Raw genomic sequence first — 23,722 nt, forward strand, 5'->3', positions numbered from 1 at the left:
AATGTTAGAGCGGATTGTTTATCACGCCTACCTGTTGAATGTGATGAGGTGGTGGATGTCAAGGATAAAAAATGGGAAGGATTGGAGTACGTGTTTACTATTGGAGATGTAAATGAACAATTTCGGATTTCTGAGAAAGAATGGATTGAGAATTGTGACAAAGATGAGTGTATGACTCAAGTGAAGAAATTTTTAATTGATGGTTGGCCCAATGAAAGATCCATGTCGATGGAGTTGAGATGTTTTCATCAGGTGGCTTCAGAAATGTCGATTGTTAATGATATCTTGGTTCGACAAGATTTGTTTGTCCCTGCCAGTGTTTTACGTCCAAAAACAAATCTATTGGTGGCCAGGTATTGATGGGCAAGTTAGAAGATTTGTTGATTCTTGCACGGAATGCTTGTGTTCAGACAAGCATTGGAAGACTTCTACGGTTCCTTTATGTCCGGTTACTTGGCCCAACAATGCTTGGGAAAAAATTGGGTTAGATTTTTCGGGCCCTATGAACATGCTGGGTTGTGATAAAAAGTTTTTGATTGTGGCTATTGATTATATTTCAAAATGGTTGTACTTTTCTTTTGTTAAGTCTGCTGATTCTGCGTCTGTCATAACATTTTTGAAACATCTGTTTTATATAGAGGGGAGAGTTAAGGAGATTGTGACGGATAATGGCTCCCATTTTATTTCTGAGTTGTTCAACAGTTTTCTGGTTAAAAATGATGTAAAACACATAAGGGTACCTTTATATAGTCCCTCTTCCAATGGTTTAGTTGAAAGGGCACATAGATTAATTAAGGATGGTGTTCAAACGGCAATTGCTAATAACCTTGATGTCAGAGATTACTTACAGTTCAAGGTGTGGAATTATAATATTACACCACAGAGTACAACAGATGTTGCTCCTTTCATTTTGTTGAGAGGAAGGAAACCTATTACGGCCATTAGTCCAAATTGGTTATTGGATAAAGTGGAACGTTATCAAAAAGTAGACTTACAAAGTCTCAGAGAACATGTCCGTGAAAAACAAGATTGTTATAAAACAAACTATGATTCCAGGATGCATGTTAAAGAGGGAACGTTGTGTGTGGGAGATTGGGTTCTTATAAAAAAACCGCATAGGGTTAGTAAGGGGCAGTCAAAATTCTCTGACATGTAAAAGTTGTAAGGATGAACAGGACAGCAGTTCTATTGCAAGATAAGGGGTGGTGGAATTGTAATGTTTTAGTCAAAATTACTCCTAAGCAAGCTGGCATCATTTATGAAAGGGTGAAGGCACATGGTAGCAAGGTAAGACAGGATTGGTTTGATTTAGATGCTCATACATGTGCGGGCCGCAGTAGGGAGTTGTATGATAATTTGAATCAAGGAGATGGTATGGGGAGCAGCGACAATACAGTTGTTCCTTCTCCGCCATCTAGTTTCCAGTCTACAGGTGGTGGAGATACTTCAATCAGGAGTAGTTCTAGAATGAGATCTGCTCCTACTCATTCAAGCGACTTTGTATATTATTAATGATTTGTAAATATGTATATTTCCGCTGTTTGATTTTCCTTTATCAATTTTAGAGTTGATGTATTTTGTGTGCATTTTTATTGTATATTTGTATATATATTTTATGTTGTTGCTTCAATTTCTTGTTTGATTTATGGAAAGGGGGATGTGTTATATGTGGAAGTGAATTTCTTATGTAAGTAGGGGCATAAGTGTTATTTAATGTTTGTTGCTTTAAGGAATGTAGAGTATAGAATTCTTACTAGGTCATGTGAGAATGTTTGGGTTTGTTTTGAGGGACAGACTGGTGCGCTGGAAGAAGAAGGTCGTGGGTCTTGTCATGAATAAACTACAACTTTCTTTAAAGAGATAAATCCTCCTAATTTTATTGGATGCGCATTTACTACAGGGAGATGACGAGGAGGGGGACACAGTGGAGGCAGTGGATGTTGGTGTGTCTGCATCTGTGTGATGCTTGCGTGAGTGCCTGTGGGATATGTGGTGCTTATGTTTGCCTGAGTTTCCCCTGTGTGGTGAGGTGTGCTGCGCAGGCTGGTCTGATGGTGTGCTTGGGATAGGCTGAGGTACAGGGGATTGGGTCTGGGTGGAGGAAGTTGGAGGGGGAGGCTTGACACAGGGACTATGGCTGCCATCAGTGCTGAGGCCAGAGTTTGAAAGGCTCGGTGAAGGGCCACCTGACCAGAATGAATGCCCTCCAGGAATGCATTAGTTTGTTGTAACTGCCTTTCTACACCCTGGATGGCATTCAAAATGGTATACTGCCGAACAGTGAGGGACCTGAGGAGGTCAATAGCCTCCTCACTGAGGGCAGCAGGGGTGGCTGGGGCAGGGCCTGAGGTGCCTGGGGTGAAGGTGATGCCCACCCTCCTGGGTGAGCGGGCACGGAGCAAAGGCTGAGGGGCTGCTGGGAGGGCGGTGCTCGTAGGGGTGGTGGCGGCTGTACCTGTAGATGCGGGGGCACAGATGTTGCCGCCACCACAAGGGAGCTCCCATCAGAGGACGAGTCCATGTCGCTGGTCTCAGCTCCTGTCCCCGCCGTCGAGCTCCCCTCGCCTTCCGTCCCACTGGTGAATTCTGAGTCTGTAGTGTGGCCCTCCATGGCCATGTGGGATGCAGCTCCCTCGTGCTCCAGTGCCACTGCTCCTCCGCCTGATGATGCTAATGCACACAAGAACAGGGAGACCACAAAAAGGGGGAGGGACAGAAGAACGACATGTTAAGTGCATGGATTACCACTAGCATTGGTGGACAAGACAGACACAGAAGCCCCCTGCACCATGCCGCGCTCTTGGGCTCTACAGTGCAATTCCTGGGAAATGGCCTACAAGGCTATGGACAACATCTGCACACATAGATGACACAAGGGCATGAATAGCTGTACTTGACACTCTACAGAGGTGGGGTGGGGGGCCACAGGGCCATGCCTTTCGGAGGGGCCTAGCCTACTAAACTCGCCCTGGCCTAGGGAAACCCACAGCCCTCCTCCCCCACCCAGACAACACCACTGCGGGCAAAGTCAGCAGAATGATAGTGTACTCACCCCCTTGTGTCTGCTGTGATGCCCTCAAGCGCCCATCCAACTCCGGGTAGGCCACCGCCAGGATCCTGAACATCAGGGGGGTCATGGTTCGACGGGCATCCCTCCCACGTTGGGAGGCCATCCCCAGCCGAGCCTCCGCCGTCTTCTTGCTCCAGCGGCGAATGTCCTCCCATCTTTTCTGGCAGTGGGTGCTCCGTCTGTGGTAGACCCCGAGGGTCCGGACGTCCTTGGCGATGGCACGCCAAATAGCTTTCTTCTGGTGGGCGCTGACCTACATGAAATGTACAGGGAAAGTAGAGAAGTAATTACCAACTGCACCGTCAACGTCAGTGGCCCCCATCCCTACCCTTGCCATGTGGCACATGCACCCACCGTCTTTCATGCATGCAGAACTCTGCTCCCTTCCTTCTTACATCCAGCCCTCTCCACACAGGCATAGCCCATACAACATGCTCCCTGTGTACTTACCTGTTTGTCTGGAGGACCGTAGAGTAGAGTGTACTGGGGGAGGACCCCATCGAGGAGCTTCTCCAACTCCTCTGATGTGAAGGCAGGGGCCCTTTCCCCAGATGCACAAGCCATTCTGTCTTCCAGACCGAGGTCACAGCAGCACTTGCAGTGTAGGTCCTCTCCTGTCGAAGATCAGGTATCGAGTGATTAAACAGATAGAAAATGGCGGTCACGTCCGCGGCGGTCACGTCCGAGGCGGTGCGTACCATCACCGCCGGCGTACATCATCATTGGCTCCTGGGACCCATAGGGTCCAATGTTAACCAATGCAGCGCCGCGGTCTCCGACCGCCTACCACGACGGTGTAGAACGCCAGCGCAGTTACCTCACATCCCATTGTCCCACTTTAGAGGTCAGGCAGCCGCCTTTTCAGGGGCCCACATGGCCTAATTTCCAACTGCGTCACACATACCAAGGCCTAGTCTCAACACACATACAGGCCACATTTTGTGTAAGATTGGTGTTCTGTGTAAACTGTGGGTACGTACCTCTGAGTTGGTTGACTCTGTGGTCGCTGTTGTCCTTCATAGGCACCGTCTGCTGGGACATGTGAGGAGATGGCGGAATCCTCCGGTGTACCGACCGCTGGTGGACCTGTCGACAATGGAGGAAAGACAGTTGATCATCACCTACAGGTTTGGCCGTGCCACAATCCAGGAACTGTGTACCCAGTTGGAGCCAGACCTGATGTCAGCAATCCGCCATCCCACAGGAATCCCCCCTCAAGTGCAGGTGCTATCAGTGCTCCATTTCCTTGCAAGTGGGTCTTTTCAAACAACTGTGGCCATGGCATCAGGGATGTCCCAGCCTATGTTTTCCAACATATTGTCCAGAGTGTTGTCTGCCCTGCTGAAACACTTGCGGAGCTACATCATTTTCCCTCAGGTAGAGGATTTGCCTATAGTGAAAGGTGACTTCTATGCCCTTGGACATATCCCTAACATCATAGGTGCCATTGATGGGACCCATGTTGCTTTGGTCCCCCCCCCACAGGAGTGAACAGGTGTACAGAAACCGGAAGAGCTATCATTCCATGAACGTGCAGATGGTATGTTTGGCAGACCACTACATCTCCCATGTGAATGCCATGTTCCCTGGCTCAGTGCATGACGCCTACATCCTGCGGACTAGCAGCATCCCTTATGTGATGGGTCAACTCCAGAGGCACCATGTGTGGCTATTAGGTGAGCCCCTGGAAGCAAGAGAGTGGGAATGGTTGTCTGGGGTTGTCCCTACAGGTTAGTGTGTGTCTAACAGTTGCCCCTCACCATTTGCAGGTGACTCTGGGTACTCCAACCTGTCATGGCTACTGACCCCAGTGAGGAATCCCAGGACCAGGGCAGAGGAACGCTACAATGAGGCCCATGGGCGAACTAGGAGGGTGATCGAGCGGACCTTCGGCCTCCTGAAGGCCAGGTTCAAGTGCCTGCATATGACAGGTGGATCCCTATTCTACTGACCAAAGAAGGTGTGCCAGATCATTGTGGCCTGCTGTATGCTTCACAACTTGGCTTTGGGACGACAGGTGCCTTTTCTGCAGGAGGATGGTCCAGATGTCGGTGTTGTGGCAGCTGTGGAGCCTGTGGTCAGTGATGAGGATGAAGCAGAGGAAGAAGACATGCAGAACAGGGAATCAGTGATTCAGCAATATTTCCAGTGAAACACAGGTGAGAATACATTCCTGCCTACTACATGTACTTTTACACTACTACCTCTATCCTGTCTGTCGTTTTCACCCAGTGTATGGTCACTGAGTTGTCACTTTCCCTTACGGTTTCACAGGTGTGGGTCCCAACATGTGTCATCTGATTAGATTCCTCATGGACAAGAGGTGTGTGACATAGGTATGTTGACATTACTATTTCGAGAACATTTTGTCACTGTAATTGCAAATAAACTATTTCGAAATCACAGACAGACTCCAGATCTTTTTGTGCTTTAGGTGTGTTTATTTAAATGCTAAATATTGGAGGGGGAAGTTAAATGGTGAGGGGTGATGGTGGAGAAGTGTCCATGACAGAGTCCAGTCTATTAGCCTCACAGGTGCATTGCCCATATGGGCATAGGAAGTGGAGCTGGGGCAGTTTAAATATGGACAGGGTGACAAAGTGGGACAGTGGGATGACAATCAGGATGGTCTCATTACTTGGCGGGGGTCTTGGCATCGTGCTCTGTCCTGTTCCTGGATCTCAGGGACCGTTTGTGGGGTGGTTCTCCATCTGCACGGGGTGTGGTGCTGGTGTGGTGGTCCTGTGGCGGGGCATCCTGTCCTCTAGCGCCGGCGGAGGTGGTGGGCAGTTCATCATCCATGCTAGTGTCAGGGGCCCCTTGTAGTGCCACAGTGTCCCTCCTGGTGTTGAGTACTTCCTTCAGCACCCCTACGATGGTGCCCAGGGTGGAGCTGATGGTTCTGAGTTCCTCCCTGAAGCCCAAATACTGTTCCTCCTGCATGCGCTGGGTCTCCTGAAACTTGGCCAGGACCGTTGCCATCGTCTCCTGGGAGTGGTGGTATGCTCCCATGATGGAGGAGAGGGCCTCGTGGAGAGTGGGTTCCCTTGGCCTGTCCGTCCCCTGTCACACGGCAGCCCTCCAAGTTCCCCTGTGTTCCTGGGCCTCCGTCCCCTGGACCGAGTGCCCACTGCCACTGCCCCAGCTCCCTGTTGTTGTTGGGGTGGTGGGTCATCCTGGGTTCCCTGTAGTGGTGGTCACACAGCTGATTGACGTGTCCTGGGGACGGAGGTATGAGCCCGCTGGGTGGGTGTTGTGCTGGTGTTTCCAGAGGGGGGAAGCTCTGTGGTGGCCTGTGCCTGTGTGAGGGGAACCGACTGTCCCAAGGCCCATGATGGTCCGGGCTGGTCATCTAGATCCAGTTGGACAGAGGTGCTGTCATCACTGTGGGCCTCTTCTGTGGGTGGAGTGGACATGTCTGGACCCTCCTGTCTGGTGACGTTGGGTAGTGGTCCTGCAGGGGTGGAAAGGCATGATTATTGCATCTGTGTGTGGCATGGTGTGTAATGGGTGGGTGACCGTGTACCCCAGTGGTTGCATTCCTGTGTGTGAGCTTGCGTGATGATGGTTTAGGGGGGTGTATGGGTATGTGCAGTGGGCATGCTTTAGTGATGGGTATCCATGCTTTGTTATTGCATGCAGGGCTTGGTGTTGGGATGTGTGGTTTGTGATGTTGGTACATTTGTGAGGAGTTGGAGTGATAGGGGTGAGGGCGAGGGTGGGGGTATGTGATAGCATGCAGGTAGGGTGGAGGATGTAATAGTTAAGATTTGACTTACCAGAGTCCATTCCTCCACCAACTCCTGCGAGGCCCTCAGGATGAAGAATCGCCAAGACCTGCTCCTCCCATGTTGTTCGTTGTGGGTGAGGAGGTGGGGATCCGCCGCCAGTCCGCTGAACTGCCTGGTGGTGTCTTGAGACCACGGAACGCACCTTCCCCTGTAGGTCATTCCACCTTTTCCTGATGTCCTCCTGATTTCTTGGGTGTTGTCCCACTGCGTTGACCCTGTCGACTATTCTTCGCCATAGCTCCATCTTCCTTGCAATTGAGGTGTGCTGCTCCTGGGATCCAAATAGCTGTGGCTCTACCCATACGATTTCCTCCACCATGACCCTGAGCTCCTCCTCCGAGAACCTGGGCTGTCTTTGCCGTGCCATGGGGTGGTGTAGGTGATGTGTGGGGTGGTGTGTGTCGTGATAAGTGTGGTGATATGTAGTGGTGTGTTGTGTGAGGTGCGTGGAAGTTGTGTGGGTGATGGTGTTGTGTACCTGTGGATGCTAGTTTGTTGATGGTGGTGTCTCTCTCTGGCCTTCGGTCGTGAATTTTGGTTGTAGGGGTTTGTGGGTGATGTGGGTGTGTGTTTTATATTGTATTGGGTGTGTGGGAGTGGTGTGTGTATGTGTACACACACACGCAACATGCAACACTCCCACCCTCACCCTCACCCACGACAACACACACACTAATACATCATGATACATCACAATTACACCCCCCCAACCCGCCCTAGAAGAATGCAAGGACAAAAGGAAATGAGTTGAATGATTGTAATATATACGAAGACAGTAATCAAAAATATATACATATATTAAGATATTCACACTATAAACAAATATATACACCAAGAATCCAAGTACAAGGTATTCCACTATCATAGTCCGTGGACCACTGGGCCCAAAAGGCATGGACGAGGCCTACACTCAATACCCGAACAAGACGGAGAGAACACTGCTGGGGCATCAGATAGAAATAAAACAGGCACCTCTGGGGGAATGGAAGGGGGGGCATCTCAGCCAGATGAGTGCACGATGCCAGATCCACGAGGGGGCTCCATGCCCACTGTTCAATTCTGGGGAGTGCAAAGCCACAGTCTCTCAAATCTCTACAGTGGGTGGTTTGCCCACTGCTATATCCTGGGGAGTGCAAAGCCACAGTCTCTCAAGTCTCTACAGTGGGTGGTTTGCCCACTACTATATCCTGGGGAGTGCAAAGCCACAGTCTCTCAAGTCTCTACAGTGGGTGGTTTGCCCACTGTTCAATCCTGGGGAGTGTAAAGCCACAGTCTCTCAAGTCTCTACAGTGGGTGGTTTGCCCACTGTTCAATCCTGGGGAGTGCAAAGTCACAGTCTCTCAAGTGGATAACATTCTCCACTGGTTTCTGGAGGGGGCTTTGTGCCCAGAGTGCTTCATCCTGCCTAGGACAGAGGTGGTGGATGTGATACTCCACTGGTTCTGGAAGGGGCTTTGTGCCCAGAGTGCTTCATCCTGCCAAGGTCTGAGGTAGTGGATGTGATACTCCACTGGTTCTGGATGGGGCTTTGTGCCCAGAGTGCTTCATCCTCCCAAGGACTGTGTGAGTGGATGTGATACTCCACTGGTTCTGGAGGGGGCTTTGTGCCCAGAGTTCTTCATCCTGCCTAGGACAGAGGTGGTGGATGTGATACTCCACTGGTTCTGGTGGGGGCTTTGTGCCCAGAGTGCTTCATCCTGCCAAAGACTGAGGTAGTGGATGTGATACTCCACTGGTTCTGGAGGGGGCTTTGTGCCCAGAGTGCTTCATCCTGCCTGTGGCGGCCTCAGTAGCATCGGAATCATCGGTGCTCACAGGCCTGCGGTGCTGCTGGCGGCGGTGTCCTGGGCAGCGGTGCTGCTGGTGATAACGCGCCCCGTCTTAAATAATTCATTAGTCTGGGACTCGTTTTAGGCCAATGAATCTTTTGACCCTGATTGAAGACACCTTAGGACGAGACAATTAATCTGCATGTCAGTCAGTAGATCAATAACCTCATCATTATTCACTATAACAAATCGATTAAATTTGGATAATCGCATAAGTAAGAATCAAAACACACCAAAATCTCTCAGTCATGAAAAACCACACAATATTTGTAAGATTTATGATAGTTATTCCCTATTGATTACACTCTACTAACAAGTTTATTAGTCTCAATATCAGGAAACCACATCAACACGGTAACAATATGGCAACTCAAATAAGATTTCATGAACGCAAAAATCATGAACTTTAGAAAAAAGCACGACGTCAACATGGATTAATCTTTGCAGAATATGGCCAGCGCATTATTCAATAAAGCATAGATTCAGTTGTTTGTCTATTTGCGTCCGTTTAGTGAATTCCTTAACTAACCTCGAATTAGCATTAGCATTTTGGGCTTCATGCAAAACAATTTAGCAACACAAATTTAGAAAATATCTAACTATGGTCTCTATCAAAAGGTAGAAGTTGGTACCTAGAAAGAAAAGGCAAACAGACAATTACAATTTCATCATCATTTAGTTACCCTCCGTAATGAGTCAGCATACAGAGTCAGTCTTCATCCTCAGGACAGCAGTTGATTCGCCATCAGCCAAGAAACACAGCAAAGTTCAGTAAGACGGGCAATAAGGGACACTTCCCTCATAAGGAGAAAAAGTATGAATCAGGCAAGGCAGAGTAAAGATGGTTCGAAGAATTAAACCGCAAAGTCTTTAAGACAGAGTGACAAAGTGTCTAGGCAATAGCAAAGTCACGTAGTAGTTATGGCAAAGGAAAGGCATAGATTGGCTGATTTCTCCTTGTGTCCCACGATTATATCAAAATTATCAAACAAGTCTCTAATTTCCAATTGGTCAATATTTGGTGCATCCAATAGTCCAACGGTCACCCCATTAGAGCTTTCCACTTTTGACAGTTCTCATGCAGCTCATTGGTTCCTGGGTTTGACGCCTCCAACGGGTAGAATGTCAGGTGAGGAATAAGTGACGTTTGTTACTCAAGTCAATAGTCCCATTGTCTTCCCTAGTATAAATGACCTTGTACCTGTTGCGAATTACACTGTTGCGCTCCACAAGAATGTCTCCTTGAGCAAGTCGGGTTCTCATGAGAAAATTTACTACGGTTACACACACATCTCTAACTCCTGGAAAAGTACAGCTTCCCGTCCTTCAACAAGTCACCACATTGCACGTTAGAAAAACACATTTAATATGAAACCAGACATCTAGGCCCGACTCATGCTAACTAAGGCCTAGTGATTAATTAGAAAACCCTTAACATATAACTCTTAATACTAATACAAAATCATACATTAGTACCTTAATAATCCATCATTAGTCAATTTCATTAATCATTGAATACAGTGGTGGTCACTCCCCGTGGGCACATTTCATACACATGCGTTAACGTTTACATTTTCTATGCGATTTAAGAAAGCATTATATTGCAAGCTTCTCATGTTATTGATTAGATTTTAATCATGCTCCATCACTGGCGGCGGTGTCCTGGGCTGCGGTGCTGCTGGCGGCGGTGTCCTGGGCTGAGGGGCTGCTGGCGGCAGTGTCATGGGAAGCGGGACTGGTGGCGGCGGTGCACTGGGTAGTGATGCTGCTGGCGGCGGTGTCCTGGGCAGCGGTGCTGCTGGCGGCAGTGTCCTGGTTAGCAGGGCTGGTGGCTGTCTTGTCCGCTATGCAGATCTTCCCAGACCTGCCGGTTTTACTGTGCCCCTTCTCCACCTTGCATGGTGGCGCAGCTGTCTCCACACCCCCATCTGTGCCCCTGGGAGCGGCTTTGGTGGCTGATTTCTTTCCCCTCTCCCGCTGGGCACTGGCAAACTTTTTATGCTTTAAAGGTGGGGGACTGTCCGTGCTCTGGCTCCTTGCCACACTGGCTGCCTGGCGCACTCCAGAAGCCGGTTATCACTGGCACCACTGGTCCCGCAGATGTTGTGGCTGAGGTGCTGGGTTGGGACCTGGAGAGTCGGCCCTAGGAGACTGAAGGGGTGGGGGAGGCGAGGGAAAGAGGTCAAGGTTGGACAGGAAACGTTTCTTAGGAACACTGGGGCAGGTAGATGGAGGGGGTTTGGGAGTGGAGGAAGAGGTCGTGGTTAGAGGAGGTGTACGTTTGGTGACTTTGGGTGAAGGTGCATGGGCTGGAGGCTGTCGTGAGGTGGATGGCTGTTGGGTGGGTGTGTGGCTGCGTTTCTGTACCTTGGGAGGTGGCCTCACAGACACACTGGGAGAGGACAATGGGGACATGTGAATGGTAGTGGGGGTGGTGACTGCACGTGAGCGCGGTGTGGTGGTGGGTGTGCTGGTGATGGACGTAGTGGCTGAGGATGTAGTGCATGCAGGTGTGAGTGGAGACAAGACAGGGAGGGGGGAGGGAGACGAGGAGTAGGGGGGCACAGTGGAGGCAGTGGATGTTGGTGTTTCTGCATGTGTGTGATGCTTGCGTTAGTGCCTTTGGGATGTGTGGTGCTTATGTTTGCCAGAGCTTCCCTTGTGTGTTGAGGTGTGTGCATGCTGGTCTGATGGTGTGCTTGGGATAGGCTGAGGTACAGGGGTATGGGTCTGGGTGGAGGAAGTTGGAGGGGGGAGGCTAGAGACAGGGACAATGGCTGCCATCAGTGCTGAGGCCAGAGTCTGAAAAGCTCACTGATGGGCTGCCTGACCAGAGTGAATGCCCTCCAGGTATGCATTGGTTTGTTGCAACTGCCTCTCTACACCTTGGATGGCATTCAGAATGGTAGAATGCCCAACAGTGAGGGACCTGAGGAGGTCTATGGCCTCCTCACTGAGGGCAGCAGGGGTGACAGGGGCTGAGGTGCCTGGGGCAAAGGAGATGCCCATCCGCCTGGCTGAGCGGGCACGGGACACACACTGAGGGGCTGCTGGGACGGCGGTGCCGGTAGGGGGGGTGGCGGCTGTACCTGTAGATGCAGGGGCACAGATGGGTCCGCCACCGCAAGGGAGCTACCATCAGAGGAGGAGTCCGTATCGCTGGTGTCAGCTCCTGTCCCTGCCATGGAGCTCCTCCCACCCTCCGTCCCACTGGTAAATTCAGACTCCATAGTGTCGCCCTCCCGGGCCATGTGGGATGCAGCTCCCTCCTGTTCCGGTACCACTTCTCCTCCGCCTGATGATGCTAATGCACACAAGAACAGGGAGACCACAAAAAGGGGGAGGAAGACAGAAGAAAGACATGTTGAGTGCATGCAATACAGCTACAGTTGGCGGACACTACAGACACAGAAGCCTCCTGCACTACGCCGTGCACTTGGAGTTCCCTATTCAATCCCAGGGACATGGGTTACAAGGCTATGCCCGATTACTGCACACATGGATGTCACAGGAGCCTGACTAGGTGTAGTTGGCACTGTACACAGGTGGGTGGGGTGCCACAGGGCCTGCCTTAAGAAGGGTCCTTGCCTACTAAACTTGCCCTGGCCTAGGGGAACCCACAGCCCACCTCCCTCACCCAGACACCTACAATGCGCGCTGAATCAGCAGAATGAGAGTGTACTCACCCCCTTGTAGCTGCTGTGATGCCCTCAAGCGCCCATCCAACTCTGGGTGTGCGTTGCCAGGATCCTGAACATCAGGGGGGGTCATGGTGCGACGGGCACCCCTCCCATGTTCGGAGGCCATCCCCAGCTGGGCCTCCGCCGTCTTCTTGCTCCAGCGGCGAATGTCCTCCCATCTATTTCGGCAGTGGGTGCTCCGTCTGTGGTAGACCTCCAGGGTCCGGACTTCCTTGGAGATGGCACGGCAAATGTTCTTCTGGTGGGTGCTGACCTACAGGAATAGTACAGGGGAAAAAGAGAAGTTATTACCGTCTGCACCGTCACAGTAATTGGCCTGCATCCCTACCCTTACCATGACGCACATGCACGCACCGTTGTTTCATGCACGCCTCATTCTCACCCCCCATCTTTCATCCACACCACTCCACACAGACATTGCCCATACAGGATGCTCACAGTGTACTTACCTGTTTGCCTGGAGGACCGTAGAGTAGCGTGTACTGGGGAGGACCCCATCAACGAGTTTCTCCAACTCCTCTGTGCTGAAGGCAGGGGCCCTTTCCCCAGACACACGAGCCATTGTCTCTTCCAGACTGAGGTCACAGCAGCACTTGTAGTGTAGGTCCTCTCCTGTCAAAGATCAGGTATCAAGTGATTGAACAGAGAGAAAATGGCGGTCACGTCTGCGGCGGTGCGTACCGTCACCGCCGGCGTACATCGTCATTGGCTCCTGGGACCCATAGGGTCCAATGTTAACCAATGCAGGATTGCGCCGCAGTCTTTGACCGCCTACCGCGACGGTGTACAACGCCAGCGCAGTTACCTCATATCAAGTTGTCCCACTTTACAGGTCAGGCAGCCGGCATTTCATGGGCCCACATGCCATTATTTTGGACTGCATCACACATATCTAGGCCTTGCCTAAACACTCATACAGGCATATGTCGATTTGCTAATATTTCTGAGTAAGCTGTGTTTACATACCTCAGAGTTGGTTGATTCTCTGCTCGCTGTTCTCCTCCATAGGCACGGTCCGCTGGGGCATGTGAGGAGATGGCGGCATCCTCCGGTGTACAGACCGCTGGTGGACCTGTCGACAATGGAGGAGCGACATGTGATCATCACCTACAGACTTGATCTGCCACAATCCAGGAACTGTGTGCCCAGTTGGAGCCAGACCTGATGTCAGCTATCCGCCATCCCACAGGAATCTCCCCTCAAGTGCAGGTGCTGTCAGTACTCCATTTCCTAGCAATTGGGTCATTTCAAACTACAGTGGCCATTGCATCAGGGATGTCCCAGCCTATGTTCTCCAACGTGTTGTCCAGAGTGTTGTCTGCCCTGCTGAAACACATGCGGAGCTACATCGTTTTCCCTCAGGTGGAGGATTTGCCTACAGTGAAAGGTGATTTCTATGCCCTGGGACATATCCCCAACATCATAGGTGCCATTGATGTGACACATGTGGCTTTGGTACCCCCGCAGGAGTGAACAGGTGTACAGAAACCGGAAAAGTTACCGTTCAATGAATGTGCAGATGGTGTGTTTGGCAGACCAGTACATCTCCCATGTGAATGCCAAATTCCCTGGCTCAGTGCATGACGCTTACATTTTGAGAAATAGCAGCATCCCTTACTTGATGGGGCAACTCCAGAGGCACCGTGTGTGGCTATTAGGTGAGGACATGGACCCAATACAGTGTGAATAGTTGTCTGGGTCTGGGGATGTCCCTATGAGTTAGTGTGTGTCTAACAGTTGTCCCTCGCCATTTGCAGGTGACTCTGGTTACACCAACCTGTCATGGCTACTGACCCCAGTGAGGAATCCCAGGACAAGGGCAGAGGAATGCTACAATGAGGCCCATGGGCGAAGTAGGAGGGTTATAGAGAGGACCTTCGGCCTCCTGAAGGCCAGGTTCAGGTGCCTCCATATGACAGGTGGTTCCCTATTGTACTCACCAAAGAAGGTGTGCCAGATCATCGTGGCCTGCTGTATGCTTCACAACTTGGCTTTGCGACGACAGGTGCCTTTTCTGCAGGAGGATGGTCCAGATGGAGGTGTTGTGGCAGCTGTGGAGCCTGTGGACAGTGAAGACGAGGAAGCAGAAGAAGAGGACATAGACAACAGGAACACGGTGATCCTGTAATACTTCCAGTTAGACACAGGTAAGAAGGCAACACAGCCTGTTACATCTGATTTAATTCTACTACCTCTCATCTGTCTGTCATTTTCACCCAGTGTACGGTCACTGAGTTGTCACTTTCCCTTACGATTTCACAGATGTGGGTCCCACTGTGTGACATCAGGGGCCAGATGTAGGAAACAAAAAATTTGTGTCTCGCAATTTACGAGTTGATGCGACTCCCAAAATGCGAGTCGCAAATTAAAATGCAGGGAAAATAATAGTGCCGAAATAGCGACTCGCACCCAGGAGTCGCAACGCAGTGAGCGAGTCCGCCGATTGCGAGGTCGCTTTTTGCAAAAAACAAACTCGCATTTTGCGAGTGGGTGTCGCAAATTGCGATTTGCATGTAAATTGCTTACAGGTGCTGCAGAACACTCCAGAAACCACTCTAGAACACTCTGGAAACACTTCCTGGTACATGATGATGACATCACAGCCAGGAAGTTTACAAATACACCTGGGAGGAGGGAGGACCACACCCTTTTTGACTGCTGAACTGCACACAGGAGAAACAGCAGCTGCAATGGAAGGAACTCCAAGGAAGAGAAAACTGAAGTTCTCAGAGAGGGAGCTGGAGGTGCTGACAGATGAATGCTGTCAGCACTATGACAAATTATTTGGGAAGGCAGCAGTCAATGTGCCTGAAGCCACCAAAAGACAGCTGTGGCAGGACATCCAGGAAAAAATCAGCTCCCTGGGGGTGAGCCACAGGAGTATTGATGAAATAAAAAAAAGGTGGTATGACCTCCGCTCCCGGACCAATGAGAGGGTGGCTGAAAGGCTCCGGGAGATGAGAGGCACAGGAGGGGGACCATCGTCAGTACCACCACCCACACCCCTGGAAGAAAGGGTGGAGGAAACCCTGGAGCAGGAGGCAGTATCAGGATTTGGGGACCTGGACACCTCAGAGCCCACCACATCAACCGGTGAGTATCATGTGACATGCCTGTACCCCTATCAATGCCATACCCCCACCCACCATGTAGACAGGGGCATGCTCAACCAAGATAGCTCCATTTCAGGGTAGCAAACACCAGAATGATGCATTATGGGAAATGTAGTCAAGTAGGCAGTACATAGGCAAATGTTTATTAGGAAGTGTGCAACAGATAGGAGACACTGACAGTCTGTTCCCCATGTCCCACAGGTCTCCCACAAGACACCACCACAACCCACAGCAGCCAGCCCCATGAGGACAGCTCAGGAGCCGCCAGCACTCCCACCTGCACAGCCAACATCATCCCTGCAATATCCACACCTGCTGCACCTGTGTCCCAGGAGGCTGCGCCAGCAACAGGCAGGAGTGAGACAGTGGAACACACAGGGCAGCCACCACTACGCAGACGACGCAGGTCCAGAAGATCAGGGCTGCAGGCTGCGTCCGGCCATCAACCTCCCAGCCACAGTGAGGCACAGCTGCTGCGTGGTCAGCGCCTACAAAATAACATATTAGGGAGGATTAGTGGTGTGCTGCACCGCTTTGTCCGCAATAACGAGGCCAGCATGCAGCAACTTAACTCAAGAATCGACATGATAGCCACAAACACTGGGGACCTTGCCCTGGCCATGAGGGATCTTGCGGCAGGACTACTGGCCCAGGCCGAGGGTGGGCGGCGCAGGGACCGTCAGCTCCTGCACAGACTGGATAGGATGGCCACATCCATCGGCAGGCTGGCTATGAACACCACAGGCCTGTCGAGGAGGACAGTTGGCCTCCAGGTCGAAATGGGCCATTTTGCCGGAGATGTGGCTAGGGGCCTGGGACGTCTCACACACGTCATAGACCTAATGGAGGCACGCCATCTGTCCAGGGGCACAGGGGAAACACCCCAGGACAGTGAGGAGGGCTCTACAGTGAGCAGTGTCCCTGCCACTGACACTAGGGTGCTCCGGAGTACCAGGCAGAGCACAGCAGAAGCACCAGGGACCAGCCAGGCTGCCAGGAGCTGCAGAAGGACATAGACATTACCCTGGCCCTGTTGATGTGGCACATTACATGCCCATGAACAGTCATTACTTGTATAAAGTTCTATTTCTGCACTAATTAAATAGTTTTTCTGATCCACTTAACAAATGGTGTTTTTGGTCAATAGGTGAGTACGGTTGGAGTTGACACGTATCTTCCAAAGTATTGTGTTGCGATGTGTTCCCGTCTCAGTCTGCCTTGATTAGCTATACTCCGATCCCCATGATGGCGATGTGGTTGCTCTTGCTCTTCATCATCAGGATCTGGGTCTGCAGGGGTGAGAGGTAGCCCACGTCGGGTGGCTATGTTGTGGAGGATGGCGCATGCGACCACAATTTTGAATGCTGTAATGGGGGTATACTGGAGGGCACCTCCACTGCGGTGGAGGCATCGGAATCTTGCTTTCAGGAGTCCAAAGGTGCGCTCTATCAGGTTCCTGGTCCTCTTATGTGCATTGTTGTATCGCCTCTCACATTCATTGCTGGGTGTTAAAAACAGAGTCATAATCCATGGCCTTAGAGCATATGCACTGTCACCTGTTGGGCACAAAAAGTACACTGTTAGAAAGTCCTGGTTGGTGTGCACAGTGACCTGTGTGTATGTCTGCAAGGTGTATGTAGCTCTACCTAGGAGGTATCCGTCTCCAAACTCCCCACGTTCCAGGCGTTGGTGTATCCCACTGTGCCTAAAAATGTAGGAGTCATGGGTACTGCCTGGAAACTTAGCTACAATGTCAGTGATGACATAATGGGCGTCACAAACAACCTGAATATTGAGTGAGTGGGTACACTTTCTGTTGCGGAAAAGATGTTCCAGGTTTGCAGGGGGGCATATTTGAATATGTGTCCCATCTACACATCCTATGACATGGGGAAAGTTGGCAATGCGGTAAAAGTCCAGCTTGGTGCTGTTTATTTCTGCCTCATTCCTTGGTAGGTATATGAAGTGAGACATGTGTGTGAGTAAGGCATCTAGGAAGGCCCTGAGGAACCTTGACACTGCACTTTGGGATACCCCACCTGCTACAGCAATGACCCCCTGATAGCTCCCTGAGGCCAAGAGGTGAAGTGAGCATAGCACTTGCACATGCGTAGGGATGGCGCAGCCACGCAGAGTCTGGTGTTCTAGCTGTGGTTTAAGTAAATCAATTAATTCTAGTATGGCAGCGCTGCTAAGGCGATATTTGTCATAGATCTCATCCTCAGTTTGCTGAAAAAGGGTCTGCCTTGTTCTATAAATCTTTTCCTGTCTGTGGCCCCTCCTCCTCCTCTGCTGGGCTGCGTGGACTCTCCTCCTCACTGCTATCAGGTATATCTCCGCCATCTTGAGTAACCCAGATGGCTTCTGGGTCTCCTTATATACTTTGGTACTGGTTACCAGCTGCTATGAGTTAGTGGTAAATTGCAAGTGCAAACTGGGCTTTTTGCGACTAGTCGCAATTTGCGAGTTGCTATTGCATATGGTTTGCGACTCGCAAATTGCGACTTGCGGGTCGCAAAATGGGGTCGCAAATTTTGCGAGTCGCAAACGGCTCACATCGCTTTTTGCAAGTCGGAAATGGGGTTTTTGCATCCCATTTCCGATTTTGCACAGTCGGGCCATTTGCGACTCGCAAAACTTTGCTACATCTGGCCCCTGCTTTGTTTCCGCATGGACTAGAGCTGTGTGACATAGGTATGTTGAAATTACATTTGATATAGCATTTTGCCACTGTAATTGCAAATACACATTTTCGAAAGCACAGACTGACTCCAGATTGTTTTTTGATTTAGGGGTGTTTTTTAAGTGCTCAAAGGTGGAGGGGGTTGTAAAATGGTCAGGGGTGATGGTGGAGGAATGTCCATGGCAGAGTCCAGTCTATTAGTCTCACAGGTGCATTGTCCAAAGGGGCAGAAGAAGTGAAGCTGGGGCAGTTTAAGTATGGACAGGGTGACAAAGTGGGACAGAAGGATGACATTCAGGGTGGTCTCATTTCTTGGCGGGGGCGTTGGCATTGTTCTTTATCTGTGTCCTGGATCTCAGGGGCCATTTGCGGGGTGGTTCTCCATCTGCAGGGGGTGGGGTGCTGGTGTGGTGGTCCTGTGGCGGTGCCTCCTGTCCACTAGCGCCAGCGGAGGTGGTGGGCATTTCATCATCCAGGCTAGTGTCAGGGGCTGCTTGTTGTGCCACAGTGTCCCTCCTGGTGTTGACGAGTTCCTTTAGCACCCCTACAATGGTGCCCAGCGTGGGCCTCTGTCCCCTGGATCGTGTGCCTACTCCCACTGCCCCCAGGTCCATGGTGTTGTTGGGGTGGTGGGTTAGCCTGGGTTTCCTGTAGTGGTGGACATACTGCTGATTGACATGTCCTGGGGACAGAGGCATGGGCCCGCTGGGTGGGTGCTGCGCTGATGTTTCCAGAGGGGGCAAGCTCTGTAGTGGCCAGTGTGAGGGGAACCGTCTGTCCCGAGGTCCCAGATGGGCCGGGCTGGTCATCTAGATACAGTTGGACAGAGCTGCTGTCATCACTGTGGGCCTCTTCTTTGGGTGGAGTGGACATATCTGGACCCTCCTGTCCGTCGACATTGGGTGGGGTCCTGCAGGGGTGTAAAGGCATGATTATTGCATCTGTGTGTGCCATGGTGTGCAATGGGTGGGTGACCGTGTACCCCAGTGCTTGCATTCCTGTGTGGGACCTTGTGTGATGGTGGTTTAGGGGGGTGTATGGGTATATGCAGTGGCCATGCTTTGAAGATGGGTGTCCATACTTTGTTGTTGCATGCAGTGCTTGGTGTTGGGATGTGTGGTTTGTGATATTGAGACATTTGTGAGGAGTTGGAGTGATGGGGGTGAGGGCAAGGGTGGGGGTTAGTATGTGATGGCATGCAGGTAAGGTGGGGGATATAGTAGTAAAGCATTGCCTTACCAGACTCCATTCCTCCATCTACTCCTGCAAGGCCCTCAGGATGCAGAATCACCAAGACTTGCTCCTCCCATGTTGTTAGTTGTGGGGGAGGAGGTGGGGGTCTGCCGCCTGTCCGCTGAACCTCAAGGTGGTGTCTTGAGACCACGGAACGCACCTTCCCCCGTAGGTCGTTCCACCTCTTCCTGATGTCATCCCTATTTCTTTGGTGCTGTCCCACTGCGCTGACCCTGTCTACGATTCTGCGCCATAGCTCCATCTTCCTAGCTATGGAGGTGTGCTGCACCTGTGATCCGAATAGCTGTGGCTCTACCCGGACGATTTCCTCCACCATGTACCCCAGTGCTTGCATTCCTGTGTAGGATCTTGTGTGATAATGGTTTAGGGAGGTGTATGGGTATGTGTAGAGGCCATGCATTGGTGATGGGTGTCCATGCTTTGGTGTTACATGCAGGGCTTGAGTTTGGGATGTGTGGTTTGTGATATTGGGACATACGTGAGGAGTTGGAGTGATGGGGGTGAAGGCGAGGGTGGGGGTACGTGATAGCCTGCAGGTGGGTGGCAGATGTAATAGTTTAGATTTGACTTACCAGAGTCCATTCCTCCAGCTACTCCTGCAAGGCCCTCAGGATGCAGTATAGACCTGCTCCTCCCATGTTGTTAGTTGTGGGGGAGGAAGTGGGGGTCCGCCGCCAGTCCTCTGAACCGCGATGTGGTGTCTTGAGACCACGGAACGCACCTTCCCCCGTAGGTCGTTCCACCTTTTCCTGATGTCATCCCTAGTTCTTAGGTGCTGTCCCACTGTGTTGACCCTGTCCACGATTCTTCGCCATAGCTCAATCTTCCTAGCTATGGTGGTGTGCTGCACCTGTGATCCGAATAGCTGTGGTTCTGCCCGGATGATTTCCTCCACCATGACCCTGAGCTCATCCTCAGAGAACCTGGGGCGTCTTTGCGGTGCCATGGGGTGGTGTGCGTGAAGTGTGGGGTGGGGTGTGTTGTGATGTGTGGGGTGATATTTATAGGTGTGTTGTGTGAGGTGCATGGATGTTGTGTGAGTGATGGTGTGGAGTGCCTGTGGATGCTAGTTTGTAGATGGTGGTGTCTCTCTCCGGCCCTCAGTCGTTGACGTAAGGGTTTGTGGGTGATGTGGGTGTGTGTTTTATATTGTATTGGGTGTGTGGGAGTGGTGTGTGTATGTGTATCATGTGTATATATTTGGAATTGTCCAATGTGGTTGTGTTTTGTAAATGTGTGTGTATTTTGAGCGCGGCGGTGTGTACCGCCAATGGAATACCGTGGTTGAAAGACCGCTGCGTGTATTCATGGGTTGTGATAGTGTGGGCGTCATCCTGTTGGCGTGACGGTGGAGGTTTTGTTATCGCCAGTTTATCACTGACCTTTGGTGTGGCGGACTTGTGTGGGTGTCTGGATTTTGGAGGATTCCGAGCTGTGGGTCATAATGACCGTGGTGGAATTCCGCAGCCGCGGCGGTGTGTTGGCGGTCTTCTGCACAGCAGTAAGCGGCTTTTACCACCAATGTTGTAATGACCCCCATAGTGTCCTGTAACCCTTTTCAATAACATTGGTTATCATACAAGTTACTAATTGAGTTTGCACACTTTCAAAGGAAGATTAGAAATGTTGTTGAAAAAGTCCCACAGGACATTTGTTTGACTTATTATACTTACTCTGGTTCTTGTGGGCAATCAGGGTGGTCCTTGTGTAGTATACATAGGTTCCCCAACAAGCATTTCAAAATCCAGTCAAGCCTTTAACATTTTCCACACAGGTTACTCTGTGACAATGTGGCATATGTTCTGTCCACCAGTATGTGCAGTGTGGAAAATATAATGCACTTGTCAATCAGCAAACAGAACACCTACCACGCTCTGACAGCGGATAAAGGTGTTGAGTAGGCCATAAGGAAGTTCATGATTTCCTGAAGTAGAGGAACTAAAATGTTGAGACTTGCTGCCTAGCAATGGTAATTATCCATGCTTATGGATGGTAGTTGTTAGAATTGGGGTCTCTGGTTGGCACTCAGTTTGGACCCTGTCCAAGCAGGGACCCTCACTCTAGTTAGGGCAATGGAGATACACACTTGGATAACCCCTACTCATCCCCTTGGTAGCTTGGCACAAGCAGTCAGGCTTATCTTAAAGGCAATGCCTAAAGTATTTGTGCCAACACACACAGTAGTGCAGTGAAAACGCTACAAAATGGACACCACACCAGTTTAGAAAAATAGGCAATATTTATCTAAATCAAACAAGACCAGAGCAACAAAAATCCAACATAAACAAGTCAAGATGTGATTTTTTAAAGTAAAAAGAGTCTTACTGTACAGAAAACAATGGAAATGTTGTTTTTACACAAAGTACCTGGTTTGCGTAGAAGATAAAGCCGCACGGGCGAGCGTGCGTCGGAGATGTCAGCGATGCATCGAATCCTTATTTGCAAGTAAGACGTGCACCGTTTCTTCATCTGTTGGGTAGGCGGTGCGTTGTTTTTCTCTTCCGCAAGAGAGCGATGGGTTGATTTCAGGACGGGGCACCATGGATCCAAGCATGTTCACAATGACTTTGATGCCCAGCGACGATGCGTGAGAAATCTGGCTGCAAGGTGATGGAAAACCGTGCTACAGGGGTGTGGGTGGGGGTGGGATTTGCTTCATTTTCAGCACTCGCAAGCGGGTGTTGCATTGTTTCCCCACCTGCGATGCAGGTGATGCGTTGATTTTACAGCTGTGATGCAGGTGGTGCTTCGATTTCAGTTGCTAGGGCAGGTGGCGCATCGTTTTTACAGCCGCATTGCAGGTGGTGCATCAAATTTTTCCATGCACGGCTTCCTGTGCATGAATTTCAGTCCTTATTCTAATAGATTCACCTTTCAAGGGCCCAGGAACTGGATAGGGCACTGCTTGGCAGGGCAGTAGTCTCAGCAGAGAGTCCAAGTGCTGGTAGAGGAAGTCTTTGATGGCCCTGAGACTTCAAAACAGAAGGCAAACTCCATCCAAGCCCGTGGAGACACTTCACAAGTAGGAATATACTGCAAAGTCCAGTCTTTGTCCTCTTTCAGGCAAAAGCAGCAACTGCAGGTCAACCCAGCAAAGCACAGTCACAGGCAAAGGGTCAGTAATCCTCCTCCAGATCTGCAGCTCTTCTCCTTGGCAGAAGTTCTTCTTAGTTCCAGAAGCAATCTAAAAATCTGGGGTTTTGTGTCCACTACTTATACCCCTTTCTGCCTTTGACGTAGGCAAAACTTCAAAGGAAAGTCTCTGATGTTCACAAGATCCTGCCTTGCCCAGGCCTGGCTCCAGATTCGCACTAGGGGGTTAGAGACTGCACTGTGTGTGGGCAATCACAACACTTTCAGGTGTAAGTGACCACTCCTTCCTCCACTCCAGCCCAGATGGCCCATCAGGATATGCAGGCTACACTCCAGCTCCCTTTGTGTCACTGTCTAGTGGAGATTCACAAACAGCCCAACTGTCTGTCTGACCCATACCGGGGAATACACAAGCAGGCAGTGTCACAGAATGGTTTCTAAAAGTGTCATTTTCAAGCAGACAATTTAAAAAAAACTTTACCAAAAGATGTATTTTAAAATTGTGAGTGCAGAGACCCCAAACACCATACCTCAATCTGCTTGTGAAGAGAAACTGCACTTAAAATGTATTCAAAGCCAGCCTATATGTTAACATATGAGAGAGATAGGCCTTGCAACAATGAAAACTGTATATAACTGTATTTCACTGTTAGGACATGTAAAACACATCAGCACATGTCCCACCTTTAACATACACCGCACCCTGTCTACGGGGCTACCTTGGGCCTACCTTAGGGGTGCCTTACATGTATAAAAAGGGAAGGTTTCGGCCTGGCAAGTTGGTACACTTGCCAAGTCGAAATAGGCAGTTTAAAACTGCACACAAAGGTTGATGTTGAGAGATTGATCCTCTTTCCTAACTTGTGCGGTCAGCAAGTTCCTTGCGTCCGCTTGGCATATACGTACACATTTTTTTAAAGATCACAGTGATTTGTTATTAACTGAAACTTGATTCTAATTTATTTAATCCAACAGTTTCATTCATTTAATTTTTTATAAAATTATTGATGAGGATGTCAAGGCAGCCAACAAAAAGGAATTCTGTCGTTTCCCCCTCATATATAGGATGGGAGACACGTGTGAAGATTTATATCTATTTTTTCTCCTTTGTACATTTGCAGATCTCTCCTTTTATCTTTATCTTATCCTCATTATTTACTTTTTAATCTTGTTATTATATATTTATTG

Source organism: Pleurodeles waltl, chromosome 3_1, assembly GCF_031143425.1.
Source record: "Pleurodeles waltl isolate 20211129_DDA chromosome 3_1, aPleWal1.hap1.20221129, whole genome shotgun sequence".
NCBI classification, from domain to species: domain Eukaryota; kingdom Metazoa; phylum Chordata; class Amphibia; order Caudata; family Salamandridae; genus Pleurodeles; species Pleurodeles waltl.